General features: G+C 42.9%; 2 pseudogenes; both read left to right on the top strand.

Moving 5' to 3' along the window:
* Positions 1-2,072: 2,072 nt before the first annotated feature.
* LOC141275666 (B-cell CLL/lymphoma 9 protein pseudogene) lies at positions 2,073-6,943 on the top strand (annotated as a pseudogene).
* Positions 6,944-7,003: 60 nt separating this feature from the next.
* The window catches only part of LOC109548991 (B-cell CLL/lymphoma 9 protein-like), a 34,825-nt pseudogene continuing 29,092 nt past the window's right edge, over positions 7,004-12,736 (top strand).

Raw genomic sequence — 12,736 nt, forward strand, 5'->3', positions numbered from 1 at the left:
TGACATTCTACTTGTTACTTTCATTTTGGAATTCATTGTAACCCATCTATCAATGTCTTTTTCTATTCCTGTTGTTTCTCATCTATGAAAAGAATATAATGATAACAGTATCTTCCTCATAAGGTTTAAATGATTTAATATATGTAAACATATTGGCACATACTAAGTACCCAGTAAATATTAACTGTCTATACCTGTATCTATACATCTATAGATATTTACTTATTTTTTCATTCATTCAAATCCACTGAAGAAATACATGGTATCTGAGGGATCAACCTAAAAATTATACAATTGAGCTTTTTAAATTAAAAGCTCTGGTATAATTGTACAGAATGTAGCACTGTCAGTTTCAATTTAGACCTTATCATTATTGTCTGTGGCAAAAGCACATCACCCCAAGGGCAAGGAGTTGAGTCCTGAGGTGTGGGCAGTAGAATCAATCTGCAAGGGCAGGTTGTCTGACATCAAATTCATCATCTACAAAGGTTCAACATCCCCTTTGGTTTCCTCGCAGAATCATTAGTGCACATTTCTTATGACTGTGTCATTTTGGTCTATTGGCAAAAAAAAAAACCAATTATGTGACAGAGCACTGAGTGACACCTGCCTTGGCTGGGTATTGCCACTCGCACCCGGAGTGCTCAGAAGAGTGATAGAGGTGATGTGTTAACTATGCTCAGTCAAAAGTAAAAGATGGAGAATAGTGTTTTCATTTTTCAGTTTCAAATCTACATCCCTTTATCCTGCTGTACAAAATAGGATCTCATGGTGATCACAGTAAGATCTTGGAGGGCACTGTGCCAAGACATGTGAAGAGGTGCCCCTGACCTGGGCATTCTGAAATTCTTGATGAGCACCTTGCCTGGTTACAGACAGCTGTAGCAGCTTCCTGCTCCTGTTTCCAGGGAGGAAACGGTGCTCTGTGTGTTCCTGAGTTTCTTTACAGATTTCAGGGGTGCTCCCTATATGAATGTGGAAACTTCTCATAAGATGACCAGTGGCCACTAGGAATGAATGCTCTAATTACTTTTGGTGACAGTAAATAAAATTATTTTGATATGGATCAGAGGTCTTGTCTATAGAGAAAGGGCTCTTTCAGTTATCCTTATGCTTGGCTAAATTGGTTTTCTGAAATGAGAATGTAATATTCCTGAGAGAATGAGTATTCATATTGAACTATTTTCATTTAAAAATAATCATTTGGGGGGTAGAGGTGAGCTCTCATACTAAACTAGAAGTAGCAAAAATTAGATAATAAGGAATTTATTTTGTTGTTTTTCTGCTTCCCAGTTTTCCTCCTTGACGTTCTACAGATTTCTGTTATTGGTCAATTTTTGTTGCTGTTGTTTCTGTGTCCTTTCTTGACACCCTCAGTCAGTCTCTTGGTTTCAAATATCATCATTGCTCTGGGAAAAACAACTGAATCTCTCTTTATAGTTACGGGACTTCTTATTATATGAGGTAATAAATCTCTATCATCCAAACCATCTTGGTTTGGTATTCTCTTACTTGCATCTGGAAGTATCTTGACTCTTTTTCCTCTAAACAGTAATAGGAGAGTGAATCATTCTAAAGCCAAGTCAAGATCATGTGGCTCCCGTGTTCAGAAATCTTCAGTAGTTCCCCACTCCCTACCAAAGAAACCCTCCAAATTTATTATCTAGCATTTAAGACTTTCCTACAATCTGTGCCAACTAACCTTTCCAAGCTTATTTATTATATGCTTTCTTTACCTGGTCCTTCCAGTGGTTAAAACACTCTAAGAGCTGCAGTGGGGAGACAGAAGAGGGGAGGCTGCCACCCAGCTAAACAGTTGGCTGGGACCTGGACCCAAGCCCACTCCCCATTCCCTGCCACCACCCTGCCTCCAGGGACTAAATGTGGAACTAGCTGGTGTCAGCCCAGTTTTCACCTAGAAAGTCACTTCAGTTTAGGTGGCAGAGATCATCTTTGCAAAGTTCTTTTGTGTCCCAATGTAGATTAAAGAGCAAATTGAACTCCCGAAAGGTGGGGGTTGCCTTTGAGAACATGGCTCCTAGGCCCCAGAGCTCCAGGATCAGCACGGCAGCATGGTGGACCTTGTGTATTGTGTGCCCTCAACATGCAAGGTTCTCCTCTGGCAGCAGGAAGCACACTCCGAGAATGCTGAAGCTGCAAAACCCACTTCCAGAGCACAGAAAAACAAAGAGGAACAAGGTATACCAGCAGCCAACATGCAGGAACGCACCCAGCAAGCAGCAAGCCACTGTCACTGACTCAGCAATTGCTTCTGCTGTGGTCCAAGAAGAACTCAGAGAGCCTGTCCCTGTCTGTGACTGCAGGCTCAGTCATTCAACCAGTGCAGTCCAGTAACCCTAAAGGGAGGAACTCCACCACAAAAAAGTCAAAGTCCAACAAACAATGATGAACAACACAATAAATGAAATTAAAAATTCTCTAGAAGGAACCAATAGCAGAATAACTGAGGCAGAAGAACGGATAAGTGACCTGGAAGATAAAATAGTGGAAATAACTACCACTGAGAAGAGTAAAGAATAAAGAATGAAAACAATGGAGGACACTCTCAGAGACCTCTGGGACAACATTAAATGCACCAGCATTCAAATTATAGGGGTCCCAGAAGAAGAAGAGAAAAAGAAAGGGACTGAGAAAATATTTGAAGAGATTATAGTTGAAAACTTCCCTAATATGGGAAAGGAAATAGTTAAGTCCAGGAAGCACAGAGTCCCATACAGGATAAATCCAAGGAGAAACATGCCAAGACACATATTAATCAAACTATCAAAAATTAAATACAAAGAAAAAATATTAAAAGCAGCAAGGGAAAAACAACAAATAACATACAAGGGAATACCCATAAACTTAACAGCTGATCTTTCAGCAGAAACTCTACAAGCCAGAAGGGAGCGGCAGTACATATTTAAAGTGATGAAAGAGAAAAACCTACAAGCAAGATTACACTACCCAGCAAGGATCTCATTCAGATTCGATGGAGAAATTAAAACCTTTACAGACAAGCAAAAGCACCACCAAACCAGCTTTACAGCAAATGCTAAAGAAAATTCTCTAGGCAGGAAACAAAAGAGAAGGAAAAGACCTACAATAAGAAACCCAAAACAATTAAGAAAATAGTAATAGGAACATACATATTGATAATTACCTTAAATGTAAATGAATTAAATGCTCCAAGTAAAAGACATAGACTGGCTGAATGGATACAAAAATAAGACCTGTATCTATGCTGTCTACAAGAGACCTACTTCAGACCTAGGGACACATACAGACTGAAAGTGAGGGGATGGAAAAAGATATTTCATGCAAATGGAAACCAAAAGAAAGCTGGAGTAGCAATTATCATTATCAGACAAAATAGACTTCAAAATAAAGACTATTAGAAGAGACAAAGAAGGACACTACATAATGATCAAGGGATTGACCCAAGAAGAAGATATAACAATTGTAAATATTTATGCACCCAACATAGGAGCACCTCAATACATAAGGGAAATGCTAACAGCCATAAAAGGGGAAATCAACAGTAACACAATCATTGGGGACTTTAACAGCCCATTTTCACCAATGGACAAACCATCCAAAATGAAAATAAATAAGGAAACACAAACTTTAAATAATACATTAAACAAGACGGACTTAATTGATATTTAGAGGACATTCCATCCAAAAACAACAGAATACACATTCTTCTCAAGTGCTCATGGAACATTCTCCAGGATAGATCATATCTTGGGTCACAAATCAAGCCTTGGTAAATTTAAGAAAATTGAAATCGTATCAAGTATCTTTTCATTGCAGCTCTTTTTACAATAGCCAGGACATGGAACCAACCTATGCGTCCATCAACAGATGAATGGATAAAGAAGATGTGGCACATATATACAATGGAATATTCTCAGCCATAAGAAGAAACAAAATTGAGTTACTTGTAGTGAGGTGGATGGACCTAGAGTCTGTCATACAGAGTGAAGTAAATCAGAAAGAGAAAAACAAATACCATATGTTAACACATATATATGGAATCTAAAAAAACAAACAAAAAATGGTTCTGAAGAACCTAGGGGCAGGACAGGAATAAAGACACAGACGTAGAGAATGGACTTGAGGACACAGGGAGGGGGGGAAGGGTAAGCTGGGACAAAGTGAGAGAGTGGCATGGACATATCTACACTACCAAATGTAAAATAGATAGCTAGTGGGAAGCAGCTGCATAGCACAGGGAGATCAGCTCTGTGCTTTTGTCCATCTAGAGGGGTGGTCCAGTGAGGGTAGGAGGGAGACGTTAGAGGGACAAGATATGGGGATATATGTATACGTGTAGCTGATTCACTTTGTTATAGAGCAGAAACTAGCACACCATTGTGAAGCAATTGTACTCCGATAAAGATGTTAAAAAAAAAAAGAGTCAAAGTCCAAGTCAAAGCAGGAGATGATGGCCTTCCCTTACAGTGATGACCCCATCTGGGAATCCCCACCTGCCTTTCAAATTCTCCAGGCAGAGAAAACAAGGGGACTGGCCAGTCAATCCTAGTCCCCCCTCTTAATGACTCCAAGAGTGGGAGCCATACACTGTAAGCACTCCTTTGGCCTGGTGGGAGCCTGGACCTGAAGAATGGGGCTGCAGATGGTGCCAAGGGAGCAAGGTATTCCCCATCCCCCGCCGCCTCACCGCTTTGGTCAGAGCTCCTGTGACTGAAGAATAGAATTCTGCTGACCACTAAAGTCCCAGGATTCCCAGTGCACAACGCACTGATGACCCCATCATATTACATGACCCACAGCTCTTCCAGACCTTTCCACAGCCAGACTATTATCCAAAGCCCACACCTGCTCTGAAGACATTAGACCAAATAGTGTGTATGTTTTCAAGCTGCAGATTCTGCACTAAGGGTCAAGTTGAAACTGCTGCCCCTTTTCACATCCATGACATCCCTAGCAGCAAGACAGAGAGAAGCATACCTCTGTGAACAGGCAGATATGTGCCTTTGGAATGACCTGAAACCTCTCCCAGCTCCAGCCAACCAGGGTTGGAATTCTTCCCCGAATACCACACCGCAGCCAACTCTGTGTGTTCTGGCACCAGCACCCACACCTGCTGCTCCCATATGTCCCCTGAGATAAGCCTGGGGTAGAAAACAAACTGATTCCTTCTGCAGGCAGCCCTGCCAGCTCTACTCCACTGCTCCGACACGGTAGTGCTCCAGGCCTGATGCCCCCAAACCAAGCAGTTACCTCTGTCTCCTACAGGGCCAATGGCTCTGGCAGATCCCAGTGTACTCCTTCCCCACCTCCCTCCACTAGTGTCCAGTGGAGATCCCCCCACCCTGGGAGAAACGCCAGATAGACTACGTCATGAGCAGCTTCAGCATCGGGAGCACTCCTTACACACTGTCAAATCTAGCGCATGCTTTCCCCTGATGAGAAGACATTCGTAGCAGCACAAGGGATGCAGAATGCTGGAGTGTTAAATGAACCTCCAAAGAAACCAGAAGGGTTGATACAGGCCAGAGTGGCTTAGTAACAAAGCTTAGGTAAGGGACCTGGGTCCCAGACAGCTGTGGAGGCTCCACTTGTCCTTCCAGGATACAGAGATGTGCCCTTTTGTCCAGATGAAGTGATTCCACCTTCCATGAACTCCCTGTCTGGGCCCCTAAGACCCAACCACCCAGATCATATGACTCCTGAGCAGTTAGTTTGGCTGAAATTATAGCAGGAGTTTTTAATAAACAGAAGAAGAGGTATCAGGGAAAAGTGGCTGTACCCTAGCACTCCCTCCAGGTTACAAAGGTTTATCTGCACGGACCTTAGAATTTCTCTAAGGGCCTCTCCCTAGATACCAGATGACCCCTAGTGAAGGCTGGGCACCTGGGCACGCAGAACCATCTTCTGATAGTACGACTGCACCATGTTCTCTGCTCTTAGGCACACGGCCCTCGACTGCAACATACCAGGGATCAGCTATGCCTTCCTGGATTTGCAGGAATGATAATCTGAAATGGAAGGGCAAATGTCACCAACCCTGCATCCAGACCACGTCTTTCTGGAGTCAGTTGGCCAGACAACATGTCAAAAATTCCAAATAATTGAAACTTCTTTCCTGGCCAGGGGGTCTTTTTGATTGATGGGATTGCTTCCAAAACCCCCAAAGATTCTCTGCAGAGATGCTTCAACAGCAGCTTGCAGAGAAATTTCAAGGTGGTCTCCCTGGGATAAGCATAACAGGAATAAGGTCCAACATGGAGATGACTAGCATGATCCCAGGCTCTCAGTGAACATTCCCATTTTCCTGCAGTCCTGCCAGGATAACTTTCCAAAAACGATTCCCCACCAATGAGCCCTGGTTGGGAATTTGAGTTTGGGATGGTCCTTAATGTCATGAAAGGAAATGTCAACTTAAATATCAACAAGGGATCCAACTTTCAGATGACACCTCAAAAGATGAGAGGCTCAGTGTGCCCTGGGGAGATGATGACTTGCACTCAGGTGGCTCCGAGATGCTGCCTGCTGAGCAGAAGCTGGCTCCCCTGCCATCTGGTGAGCGTCCTCAGCAGGAGTATGTCCTGGGCTTTAGGCCATACTTTCAGTGTCTCAAGGTCCAGGAAGCAACGGTGGTTTGCAGAATCTCAGAGAAACAATCGGACTCACCAGAAGGACTAATGGCCAGCTCTGTCATAGCCACCAATACATCTCAACCCTCTAGAAACCCCATTAGCCTCAACACAGCTCCTCCAGTTTGAAATGGCCTGGGGCAAAAGCCCTGTGCATTCTCCTGGTCTGAACCCTCTGCAACCTCCCACCGTGTACTGTCCAGTCATCAATGCTGGGCTCACCCTGAGGAAACCTCAAGTGCCTCCAGATTCCATTGTACATGGTAGGCCTGATGGCAGGCCCAGATGCTGCTGCCTTCATTAAACAGCCTTCTTAGTGTTTGCTGCTGCTCTGTGGGTGATCTGCTTCTGTGAATAGCCAGATGTCTTCTCTCTAGTACAACTCGCCTCCAGAGCCTATCCTTCCCCAAGCCTGCTCTCCATTGTGGTGTCTTAAATGTTCAAGTTTGCAATGTCCAGTTCTACCTGATTATTCCATTATGCCATCAAGATGGCAATCAACTCAGATGACAAGCTCCCCTCCAGCTCCTTCACTCAACTTCTCATCAATGAATAACCTGCCAGAAATGGGCATTAATACATAAAAATCCTCGAATTTCACGTTCTGATGCCAACACTCAACCCCATGGGAATGACCCAACCACTCCTCACTATAACCACATGCCCTCTTTGGTTACCATGGGAACCAACATGCTTCCTCATGGTGTTTCAGTGGGGTCTGATTTGATGTCACACAATCCTATGATGGGTCTTGGGTCCCAGGAGCCTGAGATGGCATCTCAAGGACAGATGGGTTTTTGCAGGAGTTCCCTCCAAGATGAGTCTCTTCCGCAGCAGGTATCATTTTCTTGCCATGGCCCCAATGGAGGCAGAGCAACTTCCTGGAGACGTGGATGTCCCAGGAGAAGGCACATTTGGCCATTCTAACACCCAATTTAGAATTCAGCACTTTAAAAGCCTGGGGGCCCAAGGGGTCCTGACTCCATCACTGTGCTGGGGAATAGCCTGTCTTCAGTCTTTTCGGACCCAGATCTTCAGGAAGTCATACCTGAGTTGAACCTGTCCTCTACACTCCACCTGAGAAGCCCAGCCAGACACTGAAATGGTTCCATGAGGGGAAGTCCCAGGCCATAAACAGCCCTGGGGTCCTAAACCTGGGTTTTTGCACAGGGGATGATGGGCAAACCAGCCCCCTGAATGTACTAGCTTTGCGTGGCTTGGGAGGTCCCGGGTTTGTGGAAACTCTGGGCATCCTTCCGGGTACAGGTGTAACCATGCTGAGCCTCAACCCAATACGATCACTGGCCTCTCTCAGGCAAGAGCAAATTATTAATGAAACACACACACACACAGACACACAATTAATTTTTAAAAAACTAACTGTTACTAAGTTCAGTGTAGGGTAGGAATAGTAAGAAAATCTATTTTTTGTTTAATATTGAAACTTAGGACATTGCTTTTCAGTTTAAGTGCACCTCATCACTGTCTCTCTCGATATACACATCCACCTCTTTCACCCTTCACCATCTCCTTCATTAAGTGTGCTTCTTTCCCTCATGCCCACCCCCAGCCTGCTCACGCCCTGCCTTCCCCCCTTCTTTTCCCTTGGGTGCTGCATACTCAGCATTATTTGGGGGAGATAGATCTAGTAAAGCCTCAGCATCCCTGCTGAGCATCCTCCTGGTTTTGGGAGGGAGAGTGAGGTCTGTCCCTGGAATGCTCTGTGGCTTTCTCCTCCCGGGTGACTTTTTCTTTGCCAATATGCCCTCTTTTGCCTCCACTCTTGTTTTCTGGTCTCCTTTTCTGCGGAATTTCCAGGTGAATTTTATTAATGTGGGATGGAACAGATGCTAATAGTTATCCAGGATTTTGTTTTTGTTTTTTGAAATTTTGTGGTTACTTCCCTTTCTTCCTGCTCCCACACACAAAGTGTTCTACGGAACTTCCATTAAATTCGGTACAAAACCACTTGCTGGGGCTGTGATGTCAGAAAAATTAAATATATTGCTTCATGTAAAATTAAAAGGAATATTTCAAGGCTCAGTCCAAAAATGACTTCCATGAGACTCTTCCTGATCTCCAGGGGAGACCAAATGTCATTTTCCTTGGAACTTGCTACTAACATCTAACAGCTTCTTCCGTCCTTTTCTTGTAACATACTTTTTTATGTTTTATCTTTCCTATAAATTGAAACTATGTGAAAGTTGGTTCTGACCCTGATTCAACTTTGGATGCTGCACAGTGTTTTGCATGTAGCTGTTCACTGAATGTTAGGCAGATGCATAACTTTTTTCTCTAACCACTGCAAATTATCCCTAACATGGGGAATGATGGAGGGAACAATTAAAACAAGCCTCACAAGTTGAAACATGACACTCAGTTTATGAAATGAGGAGAAAAAAAGAGGAGTCGGAGGAGGATATAACCTGAGCTATAAATAGCTTTAAAGAAACTAAGCAACATGTGACAGGGATTTGTATGGGCTTCCAAGGTGCTGCGGGTAAAATGCTGGAGTTTATAAGAAGGAAGGGGAAGTTTATAAAGTTTGCTTCTTAGCAGTGCAGTCAGGCAGTATCAGGGCTTACTATGTGTCTTTGTGCAGGCTGCTATAACAAAAGGCTGTAATAGACTGGGGGGCTTAAACAACAGACATTTATTCCTCACAGTTATGGAGGCTGAAGTCCAACTGACATTTATTCCTCACAGTTATGGAGGCTGCAGGGCTCCAGCAGATTTGTTGTCTGGTTGGAGCCCGCTTCCTGGTTCATAGATGGCTGTCTTTTTGCTGTATCCTCACATGGTAGAAGGGACAACAGAGCTCTCTGTGTCTCTTTCATAAAGGCACTAGTCCCACTCATGAGGGCTCTACCCTCATGAAATCACCTTGCGAAGGCTCCACCTCCTAATACCATCACATTGGGGGTTAGGTTTTCTAACATGTGAGTTCTGGGGGGACAAACATTCAGTCTCTAACATTATGGTTCTGCATAGGCTCAGAAAGCACCCCGCACATCCTATCAAGTGAAAAGTGATGCTGATGACAGCCCTACACTGCCAGTGGTGTCTCTTGAAGCCTTGGAAACTGGGGGTTTTAATAAAAATCTTCCTCACAGTGTCCCTCAGGAAAACTTGGAGGTTAAAATTTTATCAGATCCAGTGCTATTATAAAATGACTCTTTTGTAGCCTCCCCAAATTAGTTTCATATTCAAAGCAGCTTATTTCAACCATTCCCTGCTTAGTTAAATGAAGGCTTGGAAATACAGAGTGCACATGGAGAAGAGAGAAAGGTCTCTGTCTACTTCAGAAAATATTCGGAGTACATGCCTGCATCTTAACATTTTGCAGCCATCCTCTTTTTGTGAATTGCTATTTTGACACTTTATTTTTACTTACATTCAAGAATGACTCTTGGGAAGACTTCATTTTAAAAGTATTTTCTATTTACCTTGCTTAGGTATCATGATGAAAGTACTCTGGAAGTAGTCATATACAGATGGGGGCAATAAATGTGTGCTTTTAAGAAATGTCACGTCCAAGATTCTTAGCTTCTAAATGCAATGACAGTGAGGAACCCTCATGGCCTTGCTGCCACAGGCTCCAAACACCAGCTCCAGCCCGTCCACCAGGAATTATGTCACTGTCCTGAGGCTAATGGTCTGTTTACTCACAGGTGTGCTCACTTTAAATAAATCCCACTTACAAAAATTTAGACTTGCCAAATAGAAAAGCTGGCAAAGTGACTGCTAAAGAAAAGGATCCTTTACCGTGTCAACACTTTAAATAAGAAGCTGTTTTAGTAGATTTTAAAGTTTGAAAACATTTATTTCCCAGGAACTCTGGATTTGCTGGAAATGCTGCACACCTGTGTTCTCTTCATTATTCTAGCACAGGCTTTGACACTTTCTGAAGCCAGCCAGAAGTAGGATAAACAGCTAATTGTCTGTGTCATGTGCCGTGTGGCTTGTGAATCCAGAATAAGAGGCCAAAGAAGAAAATGATTGTTCCAGCACTGATTTGCTGTGAATCAGTTTCCATCCTCAGAAAATTCATTTTATTTTACTCACAGGGAAATCATATTAAACTGCCTACTCCATGTCAAGTTGTTTGGATTTCTGTGAAGAAAGAAAATAAGGGATTGGCAGAACAGCGTGTTATATGGGGAAAATCAGATCACCAGAGAATATTGGAGCTTTAATGGTCCTTAGCACCCTCTTAATCAGGCAAAATCCTTCATACTGTAGGTGCAAAAAGTAGAATGGGCATCTTTGTTTTGCCTTCCAAGCATTTCTGTTTCTCTTCCCAAGCTAACCTTAAAAGATGGATCCACTTCCAATGAACAGTTCCGAAGAAGGAGTGGCATTGTTGGCTTCAGAGATGGAGACCTTCTGAAGTGGCTCCTCTGAAGGTTCTTGGCTTAGGTCACAATTTTTTATGTGTAGTGGGTACCGGGGAAAGGCAGCTTTTCATGTGAATTTATTATTGGCATCAAACAAGGCAGGATTTTGTTTTGGTTTGTTTTGGCCCATGGTAGGGTAGAACAGAGAATGGAATTACATAATCAGGCATTCCCAGGCAAACAAATTTAAATGTTGCTTTGAGTTTGAATTAGTCTGCTTAATGTCTAAATCTCACAGTTCTTCCTTCTATCTGTAGTGCAACCTAAAACATAAAAGATAAAGCATTCTCTGGGTTGAGATCTAACCCTGTATTCTGTCTTACACTCTGATCTACAAGGATGTAGAATTTGCTGCAATGGCATGTTATAGAGACATGTTCTGTCTTGAAAATAAGTAAGATATTTCTGTTAAAAATAGATATGGAGATTAGTGGTGGATAAATCTCATTAAGTTTGGAATCTGGGTTGACTTTATATAAGGGTTCCAGGAATTCTGGGGCTTAGTGACAGATTACACAAGTATTTGGAGATTAAAGAGCTCATCAAATCCAGGAAAAAAATGCATGTCCTTTAAGGATGTCCCCCCAAATATATGTGTTTGTGTGTATACACACACACACACACGCGCACACACACTTAGGGAAGAATTAATAACCAAAGCTTCAAGTTTTCAGAGGCTTATGTCTTTTCTACTTCTGTGGGAGAAGAGAACTCTATTCTAAACCATGCCCACCAGAGCAAGCAAACCAAATAGGACACACAGTGTTTTCTCAATGGCCATATTAAGAACTGAGCTCCCTTGTAGGTATAAAAAGAGACAGCCTGGCTTGAGTTCAAATCCTGTCTCTCTCAACTTAGTTGCTATGTGGCCTATTCAAATTATTCTACCTCACAGAGCCTCTATTCCTTCAACCTGAAAGCAGAGGGGGTAACAGTGTGAGGATAAATTTCCTATCACAAAATAAAAATTTAAAGCCATGTTTGATTAAAAAATAATATTCAAGAAAACCTGAAAATAGAAATCTACGTTTACATTGACTGTATGAAATGTTTTTACAATTCCTGTCTCCTCTGTACCTCTAAGGGACTACTGCTTCAGTATCCATTTATTCTTTCCTGGTTCAGTAGTTGCTTATGAGCCTAACACAGGGAGAGGCAGTGGCCCTTCAAAGAGAGAGTCCTAGACTTGTAGAGAAAAGAACTGGGCTTGAGATCTGACTTATCCATTATCTCCGACCTTGGAAAAATCATTACATTTCTCTGACTTACGGTTTTTCATCTGTAAGATGGTGTTTTAGACCAAATGTTGGTGTCCTCCCCAAATTCATATGTTGAAGCTCTAACCCCAATATGATGATATTTGGAGGTGGGGATTTGGTAGGTAAGTTTAGATGAGGTGATAAGGGTGGAGCCCTCATGAATGGGATTAGTGCCCTTATAAGAAGAAGAGACAAGGGCACTCTCTCTCTCTCTCTTTCTCTCTCTCTCTCTCCCCCTCCCTCTCTCCCTCCCTCCCCCCACCCCACCATGTAAGAACTCAGTGAGAAGGTGGCTGTCTGCAAGCCAGGAAAAGGGGTCTAAGCAGAAACCAAATCAGCTGCCATCTTATTCTTGGACTTCCCAGCCTCCAGAACTGTGAGATATAAATGTATATTTTTTAAGCCACCTAGTCTGTGGTATTTTGTTAAAGCAGGCCAAGCTGACTAAAACAGA

The sequence above is a fragment of the Tursiops truncatus genome, chromosome 3 (assembly GCF_011762595.2).
Source record: "Tursiops truncatus isolate mTurTru1 chromosome 3, mTurTru1.mat.Y, whole genome shotgun sequence".
In the NCBI taxonomy this organism is placed as follows: Eukaryota; Metazoa; Chordata; class Mammalia; order Artiodactyla; family Delphinidae; genus Tursiops; species Tursiops truncatus.